Consider the following 22,902-nt stretch of genomic DNA (forward strand, 5'->3'; position numbering starts at 1 on the left):
GTGATGGGCCAATATACTCGTTACTCGAGATATCTCAAGCATGCTCGGGGGTCCTCCGAGTATTTTTTAGTGCGATAGATTTAGCATTAGAGCCTAGGAGCTAAAAGTTTCTCCACTACATGTAATAAAATAACTGCCAATTTTTATTTCTTTCAGAGGGGATGCATGATGACAGTTCAGTACAATCTACAATATCAGTCCCACCGAGTTCAAGGACTTCTTCTAACATAGTTCAAGAGAATTCCGGTGAATAAAATATAGAAATAATAAGCTTACATAGAAATGATAATTTATTTTATATGAATTGTTTTTACAGAAACTAAATATGTAAGTCCAGTTGATGTGAAAGCTCATTTCACCAATGCACAGAATAAGAACTTTACACTGGAAGTCAAGTAAGTAAAAGTAATATTCGTAAACCTGAAATTATTGATTTTCTTCCATGTCTGAGGCTGGGTTCACATAGTATTTGCCATTATGTTCAGTGGATCCATCTGGGCTTACATCTGAACCCTCGAAAAAATGGGATTTGGGAGTATGTGCTGATAGGACCAATGACTATAATGATGTAGACTGAGTCACAGTGCGCTTTGTTGGACATCATTTTGGGTTGGTATTAAATAAGGGGTTTGCCAAATTGACATATCATTTTCGTTTTCTCGTACGTAAATAAAAAATAAAAACAGAAGTTTATCAGCAATGTGTTGGATTTCATTTTTAGCCCCATGTTGGGGATATTTATTGAACTTGTTCAAAAAAGCCATAAGGTATTATCATTCAATGTATACCGTACCAATATCTCCTTAAGAGCTACCATCGGCAGTGAGTGGGCCTAACACTGAAGGGTCCACGCCATAGAACTGCAAATAGACAAATACAAAGGTAAGACATTGAATCAGAAGGGGAGGAGAAAAGAGAAAACATGCAGAATCTAGTTCAACACAATCTCTGAAAACTGTCCTTTATGTTTATATCAATTACCGTAATATTCTCTCTGAACCCAAGAAATATCCCAAAGATTCCAAACCACCTCAAAATGTTCGAGTGTGTTATTTAATAAAGATATGAGATAGTCCATACTCCATATATCTTGTATACATGACTGTAACTCAGTGTTTGATGGAGTCTCTACCAACCTTCACTTGTAGGCTATTAACCATCTTGTCGTTGTAGTAATATGAAGTAGAAGTTGGTGAGATTTACAGCCAATTTGTAATGGTGGGATAATGGGTAGGTAACATTTAGGATCTAAGGGGATATGAAGGTCCATAACTTTAAAGATAAGCTTTTAACCTTTTTCCCAAAATCTTTGAATACTTGTACATGACTAAAACATATGGGGTAGATCTCTACCATCACTACCATACATTCAACACTGATCGGAAGTAGCAGGGTTAAGTTTATGCAATAGAGAAGCAGTGTGATACCAAAACATAAGTACCGTAGCTTAAATTGATTTTCCTTATAAACAAAGCATGTAAAAGTCCTGGCTGCTCTCATCCATATCTCTTGCCAGACAGTAGGTGATAGAGATTCCTCCAATGAAATTTTATTCATATATCAATGTTTTGGGTGGTCAGCAGGGGAAGGATTTTGTAGTATCTGGTATATATCTGATATAAGACCCTTGGTGGAGACTTCTGCCTTTCATAATCTTAGGATGCAAGACTGTAACAGAGGAGAAAAGTGAGTACATAGAGTGTCTAATTTGAAAAACAGTAAATGAGAGCAGTAAGGCTCTAGAGTGGGTGTCAACTATATCTGCTACGCAAAGAAGTTGCTTATCGACAATGGTTTAGTCAAGCTGCCTTCCAAATTATTGGGCAATGCAGGATTAAATAAGGAGGTCATGAGGGAGCATTCCATCATTAATAGGATTTTTTTTTAGAACAGGTCTCCCTTATTTTCTATGTAAAAGAGATTGGTCCCAAACATAGGGGTGTCTTGCTAATTGGAGATAGTAGCCCAGAGGAATGAGTTTGGGTGAATCGGGGCCAACCACAATTTTTCTATTTCCATCCACCTGAAAAAAAAACTCTAAGAGCGGACCAGGATAGGATACAACATAAATGAGTTGCACAATAATATTTGATAATATTCAGTATACCCAATCCTCTCCTCGTTTTACCCGTTAACATACAGCAATTAGATTTTTAATTCTGTGCCTTTTGTGGGCCTCAAAATATTGGTGTGCATGACTGTTTTTAACATCTGTGTCTGATCCATGTATCATGCATCCATGCAAAAACAATTCTAGTTTTTCAAGTTTTTTTAACCCCTTCGCCCCAAAGCCTGTTTTCACCTTCCTGAGCAGGCCAATTTTTTACAATTCTGACCACTGTCAATTTATGAGGTCATAACTCTGGAACGCTTCAACGGATCCCGGTGATTCTGAAAATGTTTTCTCGTGACATATTATACTTTATGATAGTGGTAAAATGTATTTGCTACGACTTGCGTTTACTTGTTAAAAAAAAACAGAAATTTGGCAAAAATTTTGAAAATTTTGCAATTTTCAAACTTTTAATTTTTATGCCCTTAAATCAGAGAGTCATGTCAGACAAAATAGTTAATAAATAACATTTCCTACATGTCTACTTTACATCAGCACACTTTTGGAAACATATTTTTTTTGTTAAGTTGTAAGGGTTAAATTTGACCAGCAATTTCTCATTTTTACAACGAAATTTGCAAAACCTTTTTTTAGGGACTATGTCACATGTGAAGTGACCAAGGGGCCTATATGACAGAAAATACCCCAAATTGACACCATTCTAAAACTGCATACCTCATGGTACTCAAAACCACATTCAAGAAGTTTACTAACCCTTCAGGTGCTTCACAGGAACTTTTGGAATGTGGAAGAAAAAAATAAACATTTACTTTTTTTTCACAACATTTTTTTTTTACTTCTGCAAGGGTAACAGGACAAAATGGACCACACATTTTGTTGTGCAATTTCTCCTGAGCATGCCGATACTCCATATGTGGGGGGAGTCTACTGTTTGGGCACACGGCAGAGCTTGGAAGGGAAGGAGCACCATTTGACTTTTTGAATCTAAAATTTGCTAGCATAATTAGCAGTCGCCATGTTGCATCTGGAGAGCCCCTGATGTGCCTAAACAGTGGAAAACCCCTCACAATTGACACCATTTTGGAAACTAGACCCCATAGGAAAGTTATCTAGATGTGTATTGAGCACCTTGAACCCCCAGATGCTTCATAGAAGTTTATAACATTAAGCGTGAAAAAAATCACATTTTTCCCAGATAAATCTTTTTTAGCTACAAATTTTACATTTTCATAAGGGTAACTGCAGCGTCCCAGAGACCTGGTCGTTGCAGTATGACGCTCTGCCACTAAGGGGAGTGATGGTACGTCTGATGGCACTAAAGGAGTTCTCCTGACCAGGTATCACCAGAACACTTTACACTTCACACTCCGACCACTAGGGGGAGAAAAAGGCTTTATTTATTGGGCCACTCCTCACACTGGTAAAACTAGGGGTTGTGGAGGAAGTTAGTGAGAAGCTGACTGGGTTGGATTCAGGCAACATCCCGTGGCAGGGGGTGTTGCAGGGAGAAGACACAGGGGGGTCCCTGTCAGGCGTGGGAACCTGGCAGGTGCCTAGCGAACAGAACAGAATGTAACGGAACCGTGCCTGCACTACCTTGTGGCGGTATCCTGAGAAAGAGACATGAAGGGAAGGATATTGTGGAACAGTGTAAATGAGATCAAGCACAAAGGAGTACCAGTAGGAGTCGTGCCGTGAGACCGAGGCAACATCCTACTGAGGCGCGTAGCCGGTGGCCGGAACACCGCGGGAGTAAGTGACTCTAGGCCTTACTTTGAACTCCGCAGGACAGTTAATTATAGGTTGGCTGTCTACCTTAAATTTCCTACAAAGACATGGGGGCAACAGTGGGAGAGGGGCGTCTCTAGGGTCCCGGAAGACCTCCAGGCCTTCCCGTCATACGGGTGCGTCCTAGCCATAACATATCTGGGGGACGAGAAACTAGCAACATCTGGAACTAAAGAGAGAGAGAGCTGTAGAGAACGACGAACGAGAACAGCAGTTGTGAGGACTATTCCGAATGCTCAGCAGGGTAGGACTACAACAAACAGGCACTAGTGGTAGGCAACGATTTCCATCTGCGAAGGAAACTCTGGAAGTGCCCATTGGACCGGCCGGTCTCAGGATAGCCCTGTTAAACGTGCTCTGGATTGAGGATCCTGAAGTCTTCAGTAAAGAGGTAAAGAGACTGCAACCTTGTGTCCTCATTATTGACTGCACCTCACACCATCACCATCTACCTTACTGGGAAGCCCTGGGGACATACTTCACCTGTGGGAAGTTATACCATCCAGCTGCCATTCCATCACCCAGGCGGACCCCACAGCAGCGTCGGTCACCCTGACCGAACACCACAGGTGGCATCACGAACCCCTGACAGACTGCACCACCTTTATTGGACGCCCCTTAGCAGGGTCGCGGACCGGGTCTAGAACCGAACCAGAGAGGCCCGGTACCGAGAACTCGTGGCCCTGTGTCTGGGGGCGCTCCAACTTGGCGTCACGAACAAGATCCTACTTAAACCTGAGAAGCAGGTCATGTGTGCCTTGGAACTGTGATTGAAACGTGTTGGACTGTGATTTATTGCAAAGACTGTGTATTGCTATCTGCTGCAAGATTCCCGCCAAAACTGCCGCCATTATAGCGCCACGAGGAGCGCAAGAGAAGAATAAGTGCGTGGAAGTGGGCATGAGCGAGCTGAAGAGCGTGAAAGATAATGGCTGCCCGGTCTAAATATTTCTGTACCTTGAGGACGTGTCCGTCAGCAGCTGAGATCCGCCTCCTGATCCTCAATGGGGGGCGGAGGAACAAGAAATGAAACAGCCCACGAAGAAGAGAGCGGGAAAGAGACCAGGAGGCGACCGACGTGGAGGATGCCATGGCCGGCCGCTCAGACCCAGACGGCAGGGTTGAAGCGGAGGGTTCCCCCAGCTACCCAGACGAGTGCAACAGCCAGAGCATCACATCCGGGACCGGTCTCCTGGAGGGTGAGATGGAGGGCCTTATGGAGCAGCTTCTCCAGTGGAGGCTTGAGACCGAGGCCTCGTGCCAGGAGGTACTCGCAGAGGAACTCCCGACCCCGGATCTTGTACCATCCTTGGAGTCGGCTGCAACGGAGGAAGCCGCACCGACCGGTGAGTCCGCCGACCCCACCCTGCCAGCGGAAGACTTGTTGATAGGCCCGGCCGCGGCGCCTTTTCCCCGGGCCCCATGCTCGCAAGCCTCTTCCACATTGGGACCGAGCCACCGGCATGGAGCATTTCTACAAGGCCCCGATCTCGCCGACCGTCATGCCAGGCGCGGTCTACGCTGAGCGCACCACCTGTCGCTGGGTCGAATATTATGGGGTTCCCCGGGGTGAAGACACGAGAAGGGGAGATGGTGGAGGCCCTTAGCTGGGAAGAGTACCAGTCCCAGCTGGAGCAGAAGTGGGAGGAGCAGGAGAAACAGCACCAGGCCCAGTGAGAAGCCCACTACCGGTGGGACCTCGAGGTGAAGGATCGGGCCCGCAAGGACCGCACCACCCACCAGGCCCCGCGCAGGCAGGGCACCGTTGTGGACTTCAAGCTCCGTGGGGGATGGGTCTTCATTAAGGAGCCGGATCTATATTGCGAGGTTTTCGTAAACCAGAGGGATGTGGAGTCCCATCTCAAGGAAGGCCACCCGGACCGGGATCTATACAAGGGGGACGAAGTCACCTACACCTGACATTTTGGGGAGAGGGGGTGGTTCGCCCTGAATGTGCTCAAGCGACCAGTCCCCATGACAGCACCAGTCAAAGCGGCAGAGAAGCCATCCCCCATAGCGAGGGTGCCCCCTTGTGACCGGACCACGACCATCACCAAGACCACGGTGGTGACCCCTACTTGCACCATTGTGAAAACCACCACTTGCACTGTGGACACTGCTACTACGGCGGTGGCAGAGAGCTCGACCTCAGGAGTGGTTAGCACCTCGGTTGCTGCGAGGTCCAGGACAATTGCCACACAGACCCCTGACTGGAGCCCGGGATCTCCTGTGACCACACCGAGTGCCCACGAGTACCCGGCGGAGTGGCCCCGCCCACTGCTGCCGGTGGAGTTGTCACGACCACTAACGCCAAGGAAATTAACCTCGGAGATCTGAATATGTAAATAGTTAACTGTTTCTTGCTGCTGCTTAAAACCCGTCCAGGGTTATTCCTAAAAGGGGTCCCTTTGTTTACCCGGGATCCCTATTGTTTATAGTTCTTTTTCTATTTTTGCACAAGTTCATCATTGTTTCCAAAGACTGCGGATCATGGACGGTGAATGATTCAGAACTGTTTTGTACATAGTTTGCACCTTCTTAAAGTTGCTCCCTACTGGTTTTACAAGCGAAAGAAGACTTTGCGAAGATAATGGTTCTGGACATGACGCAGAAGGTCTTGCTTTCAGTGGACTTGCAGACAGAGAGAATCTGCATTATTTTCTAGAGACTTGGTTCCCTCTTAAAGGGAATGTCGACATGTTGCCTTAGAAAAGGTCAAAACGTTAATAATGTTGAAAGTTAATAAAGTTTGATAATGTTAATAAAGATTGAGGACAGGAAAGCTTGAAGTGAACCCGTAGGGGTTAGAGAGAGAGTCCTCCTGAGAACTGTAGAATGATGGTCGGTACAATGACAGTAGGCCCAGCCAAGGAGCTAGGCGGTCCTGCATTGGGAAAGCTAGAACGGAAAGGAAAGTTGAGTTATTTATATAGTATTTTATGGTAGGCCTTTAGTGGGTTCAGCGTATTCGCCCTTAAAGGAAAAGTTAACTTATTGTTCAGAGTTTGCACTTGGTAGAATACCCGGCTAGGTACTGAGAGTTATTTATAGTCAACCTGTTATTTAAAAAATATTTAATTTTGTTTGTAACGATCAAGTGTCCTCACCTCCCATAAAGGGAAGCATTGTTCCATTTACTTGTTTTAGCATTTCAAAAATTTTGTATGTCTTTTGCTGCAATGTATTGTTGTTCTTCTTCCCAGTCCAGGAGTACTGGATTTAACCGGGGGGGAGTGCAGCGCCCCAGAGAACTGGTCGTTGCAGTATGACGCTCTGCCACTAAGGGGAGTGATGGTACGTCTGATGGCACTAAAGGAGTTCTTCTGACCAGGTATCACCAGAACACTTTACACTTCACACTCCGGCCACTAGGGGGAGAAAAAGGCTTTATTTATTGGGCCACTCCTCACACTGGTAAAACTAGGGGTTGGGGAGGAAGTTAGTGAGAAGCTGACTGGGTTGGATTCAGGTAACATCCCGTGGCAGGGGGTGTTGCAGGGAGAAGACACAGGAGGGTCCCTGTCAGGCGTGGGAACCTGGCAGGTGCCTAGCGAACAGAACAGAACGTAACGGAACCGCGCCTGCACTACCTTGCGGCTGTATCCTAAGAAAGAGACATGAAGGGAAGGATATTGTGGAACAGTGTAAACGAGATCAAGCACAAAGGAGTACCAGTAGGAGTCGTGCCGTGAGACCGAGGCAACATCCTACTGAGGCGCGTAGCCGGTGGCCGGAACACTGCGGGAGTAACTGACTCTAGGCCTTACTTCGAACTCCGCAGGACAGTTAATTATAGGTTGGCTGTCTACCTTAAATTTCCTACGAAGACATAGGGGGCAACAGTGGGAGAGGGGCGTCTCTAGGGTCCCGGAAGACCTCAAGGCCTTCCCGTCATACGGGTGCGTCCTAGCCATAACATATCTGGGGGACGAGAAACTAGCAACATCTGGAACTAAAGAGAGAGACAGCTGTAGAGAACGACGAACGAGAACAACAGTTGTGAGGACTATTCCGAATGCTCAGCAGGGTAGGACTACAACACACAGGCGCTAGTGGTAGGCAACGATTTCCATCTGCGAAGGAAACTCTGGAAGTGCCCATCGGACCGGCCGGTCTCAGATAGCCCTGTTAAACATGCTCTGGATTGAGGATCCTGAAGTCTTCCGTAAAGAGGTAAAGAGACTGCAACCTTGTGTCCTTGTTATTGACTGCACCTCACACCATCACCATCTACCTTACTGGGAAGCCCTGGGGACATACTTCACCTGTGGGAAGGTAAACCATCCAGCTGCCATTCCATCACCCCAGCGGACCCCACAGCAGCGTCGGTCACCCTGACCGAACACCACAGGTGGCGTCACGAACCCCTGACAGACTGCACCACCTTTATTGGACGCCCCTTAGCAGGGTCGCGGACCGGGTCTAGCCACCGTGACAGCCTCAGAACCGAACCAGAGAGGCCCGGTACCGAGAACTCATGGCCCTGTGTCTGGGGGCGCTCCATAACTAGAGAAATTGCTCCATACAATTTGTTGTGCAATTTCTCCTGAGTACACCGACATGAGATATGTGGGGGAATACTACTGTTTGGGCACACGGAAGAGCTTGGAAGGAAAGGAGCGCCATTTGACTTTTTAAATGTAAGATTTACTGGAATAATTAGCGGATGCCATATCACGTTTGGAGAGCCCTGCTATACCTAATCAATTTAAACACCCCACAAGTGATATCATTTTGGAAATTATAACCTTTTAGGAATTTATCCACAGATGTAGTGACAATTTTATCTCAATGAGTGTTTTCCAGAAGCAAGCAGCAGTGGATGTTGCTGAGTGAAAATTGCAAACTACCGTTGTAGTGACCACTACATCATTCCCAGCTCAGTGGCGTAGCTACCAGGAGGGCAGAGGGTGCAAGCGCCCCGGGCCGGAGCTCAGAGGGGGCCCACCCGGAGCTACGCTGCTGTAACTGCGCACACCGATACAGGTACATTCTGCAGCAGAGCAGGGAGAATCGATCTCCCTGCTCTGACGCTATGGGGCTCCTGAGCAGGCGGGGGGCCCTGTGCCAGCAGTGGGCCCCCTGCCATCATAGGAAGATCAGCTGTAGCGGCATTTAGCCAATACAGCTGATCGCATTGATAGAAGGCTCCTTCTCCCATCATTCCTCTGTCAGCATCTGACGTCACCGACACTGACAGGGGTCACGATGACATCACTAGCCGGCGCCCGCTGTCAGGAGATGAGCGGGCGCCCAGAGCTGCAGAGGAAGAGAGGTGAGTATTTATGTATTTGCTTTTTACAGGTGCTGCCTTATACTACAGGATCTGCCTATAGGGGGGCTGCATTATATTACAGGATCTGTCTATAGGGGGGCTGCCTTATACTACAGGATCTGCCTATAGGCGGCTGCCTTATACTACAGGATCTGCCTATAGGGGGCTGCCTTATATTACAGGGTCTGCCTATAGGTGTGCTGCCTTATACTACAGGATCTGCCTATAAGGGGCTGCTTTATACTACAGGATCTGCCTATGGGGTACTGTCTTATATTACAGGGTCTGCCTATAGGGGTGCTTCCTTATATTACAGGATCTGCCTATAAGGGTGCTGCCTTATATTACAGGATCTGCCTATAGGGGTGCTGCCTTATACTACAGGTTCTGCCTATAAAGGTGCTGCCTTATATTACAGGGTCTGCCTATACAGGTACTGTCTTATACTACAGGGTCTGCCTATAGGGGTGCTGCCTTATACTACAGGGTCTGCCTATAGGGGTACTGTCTTATACTACAGGGTCTGCTTATATGGGTGCTGCCTTATATTACATGGTCTGCCTATGGGGTGCTGCCTTATATTACAGGGTCTGCCTATAGGGGTGCTGCCTTACATTACAGGGTCTGCCTATAGGGGTGCTGTTTTATACTACAGGATCTGCCTATGGGGTGCTGCATTATACTACAGAGTCTGCCTATGGGGTACTGTCTTATATTACAGGGTCTGCCTATAGGGGTGCTTCCTTATATTACAGGATCTGCCTATAAGGGTGCTGCCTTATATTACAGGATCTGCCTATAGGGGTGCTGCCTTATACTACAGGTTCTGCCTATAAAGGTGCTGCCTTATATTACAGGGTCTGCCTATACAGGTACTGTCTTATACTACAGGGTCTGCCTATAGGGGTACTGTCTTATACTACAGGGTCTGCTTATAGGGGTGCTGCCTTATATTACATGGTCTGCCTATGGGGTGCTGCCTTATATTACAGGGTCTGCCTATAGGGGTGCTGCCTTACATTACAGGGTCTGCCTATAGGGGTGCTGTTTTATACTACAGGATCTGCCTATGGGTGCTGCCTTGTGCTATACACTCTGCCTATGGGGGATGCATTATACAGTATAGAGTCTGCCTATGGGAGGTGTATTATACAATATATAGTAGGAGTGCATAATACTATACGGAGGCTTATGGGGAGTGCATTATACTACATTTAGGACTATCTAAGGGGCCATCATACAGTGTGGAGATTACAGTGAGTAGGCCACCGTACAGTGTGGGGATTACAGTGAGGGGTATTATACTGTATTGGAGCCATCAAACAGTTTGGAGGCTACTAAGGGGTCAGTATACTGTGTGGGTGGTACTATACAGTGAGGGACATTATACTGTGTATAAGAGAGCATCATACTGTGTATAGGAGATCTGTACAGGGGGGAGACTCGGGACATTATTAAATGTAAAGTGGGCACTTATTGTTATAGGGGAAATCATGTTACTGTGACTTTCAAAGGGGCACACAGGGCATTATTACTTTCTAGGGGGCAAAATATGGGCACTGTTTTCTAGGGCACTTGCACCTGGCATTACTATATTATAGATGGTTGCGTTAGAATTTAGAAGGCACAGAGAATCACACAGCAGGTGGAGTAATAGGGACACATAAGGCAGCAGCGGCTCAGTATTGGGGTATCAGGTGCAGTAATGAGGACACATACGGCAGCAGCGGCTCAGTATTGGAGTATCAGGTGCAGTAATAGGGACACATACAGCAGCAGTGGCTCAGTATTGGGATATCAGGTGCAGTAATGGGGACACATACGGCAGCAGCGGATCAGTATTGGGGTATCAGGTGCAGTAATAAGGACACATACGGCAGCAGTGGCTCAGTATTGGGGTATCAGGTGCAGTAATAGAGACACATATGGCAGCAGCAGCTCAGTATTGGGATATCAGGTGCAGTAATAGGGACACATACGGCAGAGGCTTAGTATTGGGGTATCGGGTGCAGTAATAGGGACACATACGGCAGCAGCGGCTGTGTATTGGGGTATCAGGTGCAGTAATAGGGACACATACGGCAGCAGCGGCTCAGTATCAGGGTATCAGGTGCAGTAATAGGGACACATACGGCAGCAGCGGCTCAGTACTGGGGTATCAGCAGGATGAGGAGTTTGTGCAGGTTGGGAATAGATGGTGATGGGGCTGGAATATGAGACGTGAAATGTGTCTTTGTTGTATTCTCTGCAGATGAGTCCTGGCTGGAAGAAGTTGTGTCGGTCTGGGCCAGATGGAAAAGATGGGAAAAGTGAACGATTCCATCAGAAAGATCGTCAGCGGCAAGTCACTATCTGTAACTGTGCTGTGATCTCTTATGTTCTGTAGGACTGGTATCTACCACTGACCATATGGCGGTAATATCCATGCTGGTCTTTAAATAGAGATTATCTTCAGTAATAATGTCATCTGCTGAGGTTCTCCTCCACTATTAGGCTGCCGTCACACTAGCAGTATTTGGTCAGTATTTTACATCAGTATTTGTAAGCCAAAACCAGGAGTGGGTGATAAATGCAGAAGTGGTGCACACGTTTCTATTATACTTTTCCTCTGATTGTTCCACTCCTAGTTTTGGCTTACAAATATTGATGTAAAATACTGACCAAATACTGCTAGTGTGACGGCAGCCTTAGGGTGCGTAATCCAGTTATAATCAAGCTTACCTGGTTAGGGGCCCACTCAGAAGCTCCCCCCCCCCCCCGAACCAAAACCTTAGTTACGCCTCTGGCCCAGCTCCTGCTTCTGGAGATAAGCACCTGTAAATTAGACGGGCTCTCATCACTACAGAAAAGTCAAACATGTGTGTGCTATATGGGGTTTAGGCACACTGGGGTTCAGAAGGGAGGGGGCATTTGGATTTAGGAGCACAGAATTTTCTGAATTTCTTTTGGGGAGCGTGAAGCCATCTAGCTTTTCTGGAGCCTTTGTGCTACCAGTAACATGGAAGCCCCCTATATTTCCATTAACAGATTACGGACCTGAGTGAGGGCTTGCTTTTTTTGTGGATTTAGTTGAAGTTTTTATTGCGAACATTTTACATAACGTTAGAGATCACATTTATCCAGCGCTCTACGCTGAGCACTTACTTTGGGGTTTCCATCTAAATCTCTGAGTGATGTGACAGATAAAACCCCCGATGGATCCATTCACTATAAAGAGGCAGCAGATTTACTCAGGACACCGTCTGGCCTCTGCTCAGCGGTGTCCTTTTCAGAAGTGCACAAAACTGTGGCCGACAGCACTTTTTTGCAATCCTAAAAAGACAGACACCGCTGGATCACAGCTCTTATGGCATCCACAATACCTTCATCTTCCTCATTATAGGACATCTTCCACCGGGTGTTCTGTCTGAATCACATATTTCAGAGAATTAGGCTATGTGCACACGTTGCGGAATACGGTGCGGATTTTTCCGCACCTTTTTTGTAAAATCCGCAGGTAAAACGCAGTGCGTTTTACCTGTGGATATACCGCTGAATTACTGCAGGTTTTGTGTGGATACCACCTGCGGTTTAACACCGGCAAATTCCTATTGTGGAGCAGGTGTAAACCGCTGCGGAATCCGCACAAAGAATTGACATGCTGCGGAAAATACAACGCAGCGCTTCCACGCAGTATTTTTCGCAGCATGATGCACAGCGGATTTGGTGTTCCGTAGGTTTACATGGTACTGTAAACCGCATGGAAAATTGCGGCGAATCCGCTGCGGAACGGCAGCAAAATCCACAACTTGTGCACATAGCCATACACAGAAACACCGGTGTAAGCGCTCAGCACAGAGTGCAGGATAAATGTGTGCCGAAGCTTACTGCGATTTTTGGGAGACAGAATTTTAAAAAATCAACAAGTGAAGAATTGGTTTTATTTATTTTTTACGCCATTCCTCATGCAGTATAAGTGATTGGGCGACTTTATTCTTTGGGTCGGTGCGATTACAGTGGTTCCAGATTTATAGCGGATTTTTATGTTTGACAGCTGTCACACACTAAAATACGCTTTTTATTGTGAAAACTAGTTTATGCATCACCATATTTTGAGAGCTATAATTTTTTCATATTTGGGCCGACAGAGTCATGGAGGGTTCTGTTTGAAGCACAGAGAGCATCATGAAGACCAAGGAACACAACAGGCAGGTCTGTGATACTGTTGTGGAGAAGTTTAAAGTCGGATTTGGCTACAAAATGATTTCCAAAACGTTAAACATCCCAAGGAGCACTGTGCAAGCGATCGTATTGAAATGGAAGAAGTATCATACCACTGAAAATCTACCAAGACCCGGCCGTCCCTCTAAACTTTCATCTCAAACAAGGAGAAGACTGATCAGAGATGCAGCCAAGAGGCCCATGATCACTCTGGATGAACTGCAGAGATCTACAGCTGAGGTGGGACAGTCTGTCCATAGGACAACAATCAGTTGTACACTGCACAAATCTGGCCTTTATGGAAGAGTGGCAAGAAGAAAGCCATTTCTCAAAGATATCCATAAAAAGCATTGTTTAAAGTTTGCAACAAGCCAACTGGGAGACACACCAAACATGTGGAAGAAGGTGCTCTGGTCAGATGAAACCAAAATCAAACTTTTTGGCAACAATGCCAAACGATATGTTTGGCGCAAAGACATCACCCTGAACACACCATCCCCACTGTCAAACATGGTGGTGGCAGCATCATGGTTTGGGCCTGCTTTTGTTCAGCATGGACAGAGAAAATGGTTAAAATTGATGGGAGGATGGATGGAGCCAAATACAGGACCATTCTTGAAGAAATCCTGTTGGAGTCTGCAAAAGACCTGAGACTGGGACGGAGATTTGTCTTCCAACAAGAAAATGATCCCAAACATAAAGCAAAATCTACAATGGAATGGTTCACAATTAAACGTATGCATGTGTTAGAATGGCCAAGTCAAAGTCCAGACCTCAATCCAATCGAGAATCTGTGGAAAGAGCTGAAAACTGCTGTTCACAAACGATCTCCATCAAACATCATTGAGCTCGAGCTATTTGCCAAGGAAGAGTGGGCAAGAACATCAGTCTGTTGATGTACAAAACTGATAGAGACATACCCCAAGCGACTTGCAGCTGTAATCGCAGCAAAAGGTGGCGCAACAAAGTATTAAGTTAAAGGGGCCTAATAATATTGCACGCCCCACTTTTCAGTTTTTGAATTACCACAAAAATGTAAAATAACCAATAAATTTTGTTCAACTTCACAATTATGTTCCACTTGTTGTTGATTCTTCACCAAAAATTTACATGTGGTATATTTATGTTTGAAGCATGATATGTGGGAAAAGGTTGAAGGCACTGTATTATATAGAGTCATTACAAACAGAGTGATCTACAGTATTTCAATTGTTTATTTCTGTTAATGTTGATGATTATGGCTTACAGCCAATGAAAACCCAGAAGTCATTATCTTAGGCTACGTTCAGACTAGCGTTGTGCGCTGCTGCATCGGCGACGCAACGCACAACGCACGCAAAAACACGGCAAAACGCATGCAAAAACGCTGCGTTTTGCGACGCGTTCGTCGTTTTTTGCTGAAAATCGGACGCAAGAAAAATGCAACTTGTTGCGTTTTCTTGGTCCGACGCTTGCGGCAAAAAAGACGCATGCGTCGCACAACGCAACAAACAAAAACGCATGCGTCCTCCATGTTAAACATAGGGGCGCATGACGCGTGCGTCGCCGCTGCGTCGCCCGACGCTAACCCGACGCACACTAGCACAACGCTAGTCTGAACGTAGCCTTAGTAAATTACAATACGTTATAACACCAGCTTGAAAAAGGATTTTAATTCCTTAATGACCGCCAATACTTCTTTTAACTGACCTGAGATATGAGAGAATAGCCTCCCCATACAGGTGAGAATCCAGCAGTTGTCGGCTGTACACTATTGCTGACAACTTGCTGCATCAGACACGATCGTTGTTTGCACCGTCCAAATCTGTTTAACCCCTCAGATGCTGCTGTCAATAGTGACTACATCATTATAAATGGTTAACAGAGTGTGGGGGCTTCCCCAATTGGCACCCTGAGATCATGATTTTGTGGTCCTAATGTTTGCCATGGCAGTTAATGACCAAATAGCGGCTTTAGAGTCTGACAGCTGTTGTAACCTGTTCAGAAGTTAGAGGCATTTACTGTATTTTCTGGTGTATAAGACAACTGGGCGTATAAGACGACCCCCAACTTTTCCATATAAAATATGGAATTTGGGATATGCCCGCCGTATAAGACGGGGGTCATCTTATACGCCCAGTCATCTTATACGGCGTGTGGTTCCCAGGGTCTGGAGGAGAGGAGACTCTCCTTCAGGCCCTGGAATCCATATTCATGTAAAAAATAAAGAATAAAAATAAAAAACATGGATATACTCACCCTCGGACGGCCCCTGGCTCACAGCGCTGCTAGCGTCTGCCTCCGTTCCTAAGAATGCAGAGAGTGAATGACCTTCGATGATGTCGCGGTCACGTGAGCGGTCAGGTGACCGCGACGTCATCGAAGGTCCTTCACTCTCTGCATTCTTAGGAACGGAGGCAGATGCTAGCAGCACTGTGAGCCAGTGGCCGTCCGAGAGTGAGTACATCCATGTTTTTTATTTTTATTCTTTATTTTTTACATGAATATGGATCCCAGGGCCTGAAGGAGAGTCTCCTCTCATCCAGACCCTGGGAACCACACGCCGACATCCAGGATCGCTCCCTGCACACGCCGTACCCGGCGTATAAGACGACCCCCGACTTTTGGGACAATTTTTAGTGGTCAAAAAGTCATCTTATACGCCGGAAAATACGGTAGGTGGTAAAAATACACATTTTCATTTCTGTCATGCCACTTTGCATTAATTTCTGAAAAGCACCTGAAGGGTTAATAAAATACCTGACAGCAGTTTTCAATGTGTCAGGGGGTGCTGTTTTTAAAATGGTTTAACTTTTGAGGTTTTCCCAATATATGGGACCCCTAAAAGCACTTCAAACCTGGATAAGTCCCTAAAAAAAAAATTGTAAATTTCTTTGAAAAAAATGAAAAATGACTGCTACATTATAAAATCTCCTAAAATGCTAACAAAATAAAATGGCATTTTACAAATGGTGCTTATGTAAAGCCGACATGTTGGAAATGTTATTTATTAATGTTTTGCTGTGGTATAACTATCTGGATTAAAGGGATAATCATTCAAAGTTTGAAAATTGCTAATTTCTTAAAATTTTTCTCAAATTTCTGATATTTTTTATAAATAAACGCAAAACATATCAACCTAAATTTATCATTATCATAAAGTATAATGTATCACGAAAATACAGTCTCAAAGTCACTGGGATTTGTTGAGGCGTTCCAGAGTTATCACTACATAAAGTGACACTGGTCAGATTTTAAAAATTTGGCTCCGTCACTAAGGGGTTAAAATCCGAAATGTTGGCCTACTGAAATGTATGTTCAGTAAATGCACTCAATACTTGGTCGGGGCTCCTTTTGCATCAATTACTGCATCAATCTGGCGTGGCATGGAGGCGAAAATATGGAAGGTAAGGAACTGCAGGAAGGGGTTACCAATGTCCCACTTGCGGCCTCACACATTATTATTAACTTAAGGGGCCACAATTTATCATGTTACAGTTGTATCTAGGCATAACAAGTGGATGGGGGACAATGTTACAGCTATATGGTTGCCACTAGTGGCATTACTATTGTGTTTCACCGCAAAGATTAGTACTGCACTGGAGCATAAAGAGGAATTTTACTATTATACCAGGGCCACAATTGGAGACATTTATATTAATACTACAGCAGTGGTGGGGAACCTCAGGGCCGTGGGCCATTTATGGCCCTCAATGACCTTTTATCTGTCCCTGGGCAGATTTCCGGGTACCGCAGTGATTGGGCCGACAGCTGCATTTTGACAGCTGCTGGCCCATTAATTTCTTCTTGCTCTGTGAGCCCAGACACGCAGTGTTCACTACTGAGCACTGAGGCGGGTGCAATGAAAGATGACATTCTGACACCAGTGCCAGTGTCAGGACGTATTTTGTGAGCAGAGCTAGTGCGCAATTTGTATGGCCCCCCATAGGATGGTATAAATATTGCATTGGCCTTTGGCAAAAAAAAAGATTTCCCACCCCTGCTCTACAGCGCCAGAAGGGCACATTTCTGCTATGAGGAGGGAAAAAAGTGTTGACAACTTTCATGCAAGATATTTTATTTTTAGAGATACAGTTGGATCGCCCCCAGACGCAGGGCCACGGGCTACTCGGTACCGGTCCTCTGCTGGCTCAGTTCTGGGGATGTCAGGGTGGCTGGACCCGGTCCGTGACCCTGCTAAGGGGCGTCCAATAAAGGGTGATGGTGCATAGTGCGAGGAATAACGAGGACACAGGGTTCAGTTTCTTTACCTTTTACTGAAGGTTTCAGGATCCTCAATCCAGGGCACTGTCAACAGGGCTGTCTGAGACCGGCCGGTCCGAAGGCACTTCCAGAGTTCCCTTTGCAGGTGGAAATCAGTGTCTACCCACTAGCGCCTGTGTTTTGTAGTGCTTCCCTGCTGAGCATTCAGGATAGTCCTCACAACTTCTGTTCTCGTTCTTTCTAGATCTTTCTCTTCTCCGTCCCCCAGGTATATTATGGCTAGGATGTACCTTTATGACAGGTAGGCCTGGAGTTATTCTGGAACCCTAGTGTCGCCCCTCTCCCACGATTGTTTCCTATGTCCTTCTTAGGTGTTGTATGGTAGACAGCCAACCTGTAATTAACTGACCTGCCGCTGTTTGAAGTAATGCGTGGAGACTGTTACTTCCTCGGTGCTCCGGCCACCGGCTATGCGCCTCAGTAGGATGTTGCCGTTCTCGGGGCACAACTCCTACCTGATCTCCTTTGTGTTGATCTCGTTTCTCACTGTTCCACAATATCCTTCGCTTCGTGTCTCTTTCTTAGGATACCGCCGCAAGGTAGTGCAGGCGCAGTTCCGTAACAATCTGTCCTTTCGCTAGGTACCTGCCAGATTTCCCAGTTCTGACAGGTCCTCCCTGGAGCTCTCCCAGGCTTCGTTCTGACTAACTTCCTGTCCAACCCCGAGTTTTACCAACGTGAGGAGTGGCCCAATAAATAAAGCCTTTTACTCCCCCTAGTGGCCGGAGTGTGAAGTGTAGTGTGTGCTGGTGATACCTGGTCAGTAGAACTCCTTTAGTGCAGTCAGACGTACCATCACTCCCCTTAGTGGCAGAGCGACGTTACTGCAACAACCAGATCTCTGGGGCGCTGCACTATTACCATGGGAGGAAATAAAAGGGAAGTACTATCACTGTGTAGGGCAGGACCCTGGCACATTTTTTCTTCAGTGCAATGTAGAAGTTGGGGAAAAGTCGGGAGGATGCTTTAGAAGCGATGTTGTGTTCCATTCTACAGAAATAGGTCGTGCTGGATGAAGTCACGAGTTCTGCACCAGATAAAAAAGAAAAAGTAAAAAAATGAATAACTTTAGTTGGAGATGTCACCGGTTATCATTGAATTGGTTTATACTTGAACTATACTGTATATACTGCTCAACATAGAAGTTACAACACAAAGAAGGAGAAGTTGTGGAATTGTGAAAATCACAGGATCAATAGAAATGGTTTTATATGCAAATGATGAAAAATGGAAACAAAATTTTCAAAAGTCACAATTTATTCAGTATCAAGTATGAGCCCCATGTGCATAAATACACACATTTACCCACCATGGCATGCTATTAATTAGGTTATTAACCCTTTTAAAACATTGGAAGTATAGGTACATACAAGGTAGCCTCCCCCTGTTTGATGTCACTAATTACCATATTTGGTTATTTACAGGTATGAGAACTACATAGCCTGGGACATTCTCCGTTGGATACTATTTTTATGCATGGCTCTGTGTGTTGTCTTTTCCAGCTGTTACCAAAGGTTTTCAGGTGAGGTTGCATTACATTAATATTTACATTCTTCAAAACTGAAATTGCAACAAGAAAGAAAATGTGTATAATTATGGAAAAAATGGAAATAAATTTTTCAAAAGATCTTGAGGTATTCAATATCGACTATGAGCACCATATGCAGAAATCCACGCACTTTCACACCTTGACAAGCTGTCAATGAGGTTACTAATGGTTGCCTCATAAATAAATGTTTCACCATACTGAATGTACTTAGCACCCAAATCATAATGATCCACTGCAGGCAGCTGCAATTGCCGACCAATGACAACTCAGATGTACTCGATGGAAGCCAAGACCATAGACGCTGCAGGTAATGGTATCACATTTAGGTTACACAGGCTGCTAACAGTAGCATGCGCAACATGTGGCCTGACGCTGTCAGTTTGAAAAACGATTCCTGGTTGGAAATTGCAAATGGAGCTGCCTGCAGTGGATCTTGATGATTTTCATGCCCAAGTGAATTTGGTATGGTAATACATTTCTCAGCCAACAATTAACAACATTGACAGCAGCCAAGGCGTGTAAGTGCGTGTATTTCTTCATATGACACTCATACTTTATACTGAATAAATTGAGATATTTTAAAAAATTTTATTTCTGTTTTTCATCATTTGAATATCAGTAATATGCCTATCCATCCCATGATATCCAGAATTCCACGGCTTTTTCTTTTAATTTAATTTTAATGTTGAGGAGAGAGAATAAGAGATTGTATGATACTGACATTTGCTTCTTTTTCTTTTCAGCTCATATACATCAGATGTGTAATCGCTCATTTAACAAGACCTGATTCGAAAATTGGATATATAATTGTTCAAGCATGATTCTACTTGCTGTAATAATGCGTTTATTTTATTATGAAATGGGAAACTTTACTAATCTTCTCCCATTAACTCACAACTGTTCCTATTTATGTTTTATATCACAGACTGGGAAATAGTTGCAAACGCCCATAAAAATGCAGTGTCATGATCCAGGTCGGGGTTTTGCTTCCTTCCCGTCATGGTCAGGTCTGGGTTAATTTTATCCGCCTCTCTATGGTTCTGGGGTGGCTATTTAGTGCTGTCTCTGCCTAAGCCTGGTGTCAGTTATAGTTCCATTCCCTCGGCTTGAGCAGCTGACCTAGGTTTATCCGTGTGATCCTCTGGTCCCTTCTGCTCCGTTTGCTGTCTGGCACACTTTCCCTGTGCCTCTGTCCTACATCTTTGTTTATACTTGGCTTCCACGTACATGACCCGGCTTGGTATATTGATTTATCTTCTCATCTTTTTTTGTACCTGCCTGTACTCTCTGGCTTCTGATCCTCTGCTCGTTCCTGACATTGCTTTCCGCCTCATCGTCTTGTATCTCCGCTCCCGACTCCTGGCTAGTTACGTCTCTTCCTCTCAGCTGTCGCGCACCTCCGCAGGTCTCAGGCGGGTTGGTTCTGGTTGGGTGCACTCTTGTTCCCCGGTTCAGATCTCGGGCATCGGCGCTCTCCTCACTGGCTGGGTTGCACTTTGGACATCAGCGCTCTCCTCACCGGCTGCATCGCGCTACATGCCTGCAGCATCGACCCTCCTTCCTGGCAGGTCTTCGCTCCGTACTCATCTGCCAGGCGCCGCTGCGCCATCTAGTGGTCACTGCCATATCATGTCCTGTGCGACGCGACATGCAGGTTTTAGAAGCCAAATTAATTTTTGTAAAGATTCCTTTCTGACTTTGTGTGAAACGATTTAATGACATTATTGCCACTAAATATATAGCTCCCACCATTGCATGGACTCAATATCAAGTATAAAAGTTACCGTTTCCACTCTCACAGTCTGCAGAGTTGGAGCCCACACCCTCACTTCTGCTTACTAAACCAAAGAAGAAGGCTTCCTTGGGCATCTTAAAGCGAATATGTTAGGTCGTTTTTGTGCACCCTACTAATAGTATCCTGAAATAAGTCTTGGGGAGCCCTTTCAGGATATGTAACTTTTATTGCTGTACATTATCCCATTGTGTTCCTGTAAGCCCTGGCAAATTTATAGTCGCGTGCCAGCTAGTCAAACATATGTTAATGCCAAATGAATATTCACCCTTTCCCCCACATATAGTCCCACCCCTCTGTCGATGTTAGTGATTCAGTCAGATGGTCATATGCCCGAGGATTGCATTGCAATCCTCGGACTTGCCATCTGCGCTCTTGACCTGAGAGTGGCAGCTCAGGCGACTCCTATGGTAGTGTGACTGTCACAGCTGCGTAGAAATACATGCTGTCATGTTCAGGTCAGGAGAGCAGATGGCCAGTCTGAGGATTTTGATGCGATCCTCGGACATATGGCAGCCTACCTGAATCGGTGACACTGGCGCAGAGGGATGGGCTGGATTATGGGCAGGGGAAGGGGTGAATATTCATTTGGCATTTCCATATGCTTTGCTAGCCAGTGCGTGTAAATGCTTACTGTATATTCACTTCTTCCCCTGCACATAATCCAGCCCACCGCTCTACGCTGATGTCACCAATTCAGTCAGACTGCCGTATGCCCAAGGATCGCATCACAATCCTCGGACTGGCCATTTTCTCTACTGACCTGATCGTAACAGCATGTATTTCAATGCAGCTGTCACTCCCAAGTCAGGAGAGCAGACAGCATGTCTGAGGATTGCGATGCGATCCTAGGGCATATAGGGGCTTACAGAAACACAACAGGGTAACATACATGAATAAAAGTTACAAATCCTGAAAGGGCTGCCCAAGCCCTATTTCAGGATACTATTGGTATACTACAAAAAAATGACGTAACAGAATCCTTTTAACTTGTTATCAGTGCCAGTCCCCTTCAGTAGTAAGTAAACAAACCCAATGAACTGTATCTAGGCACAAAAGAACCACCTCCAATCTTAGGGTACCGTCACACTATACGATTTACCTACGATCACGACCAGTGATACGACCTGGCCGTGATCGTAGGTAAGTCGTAGAGTGGTCGCTGGGGAGCTGTCACACAGACAGCTCCCCAGCGACCAACGATGCCGAGGTCCCCGGGTAACCAGGGTAAACATCGGGTTACTAAGCGCAGGACCGCGCTTGGTAACCCGATGTTTACCCTGGTTACCAGCGTAAAAAAAAACAAACAGCACATACTTACATTCCGGTGTCTGTCCCTTGCCGTCTGCTTCCCGCACTCACTGACTGCCGGCCGTAAAGTGAAAGCACAGCGGTGACGTCACCGCTGTGCTCTGCTTTCACTTTACGGCCGGCAGTCACTGAGTGCAGGAAGCAGACGGCAAGGGACCTGACGGACACCGGAATGTAAGTATGTGCTGTTTTTTTTTTTTTACATTTACGCTGGTAACCAGGGTAAACATCGGGTTACTAAGCGCGGTCCTGCGCTTAGTAACCCGATGTTTACCCTGGTTACAAGCGAACGCATCGCTAGATCGGTGTCACACACACCGATCTAGCGATGCCAGCGGGAGATCCAGCGACGAAAGAAAGTTCCAAACGATCTGCTACGACGTACGATTCGCAGCAGGATCCCTGATCGTTGCTTCGTGTCAGACACAGCGATATCGTATGGATATCGCTGGAACGTCACGAATCGTACCGTCGTAGCGATCGAAATGGCACTGTGTGACGGTACCCTTAGGCAGTCATCATCAAGCCAAGAGGGTGATTTTTCGATGCTCCACTACATCACTTTCATCTCCACACCCTGTAGCTTGAACATATCTTCTAACATCTTATGATATTCCTTAACTTGAAAGGAATTTATTAATTGGTTATTT

General features: G+C 45.7%; 1 long non-coding RNA gene across 1 annotated transcript; it reads left to right on the forward strand.

Moving 5' to 3' along the window:
- Positions 1-320: 320 nt before the first annotated feature.
- Positions 321-21,396, forward strand: LOC138672033 (uncharacterized). Its single transcript, XR_011319541.1, has 3 exons — positions 321-395; positions 19,025-19,122; positions 19,893-21,396. It is a non-coding gene; the product is annotated as an uncharacterized lncRNA (long non-coding RNA).
- The last annotated feature ends 1,506 nt before the right edge of the window (positions 21,397-22,902 follow it).

This window comes from Ranitomeya imitator, chromosome 3, assembly GCF_032444005.1.
Source record: "Ranitomeya imitator isolate aRanImi1 chromosome 3, aRanImi1.pri, whole genome shotgun sequence".
NCBI classification, from domain to species: Eukaryota; Metazoa; Chordata; class Amphibia; order Anura; family Dendrobatidae; genus Ranitomeya; species Ranitomeya imitator.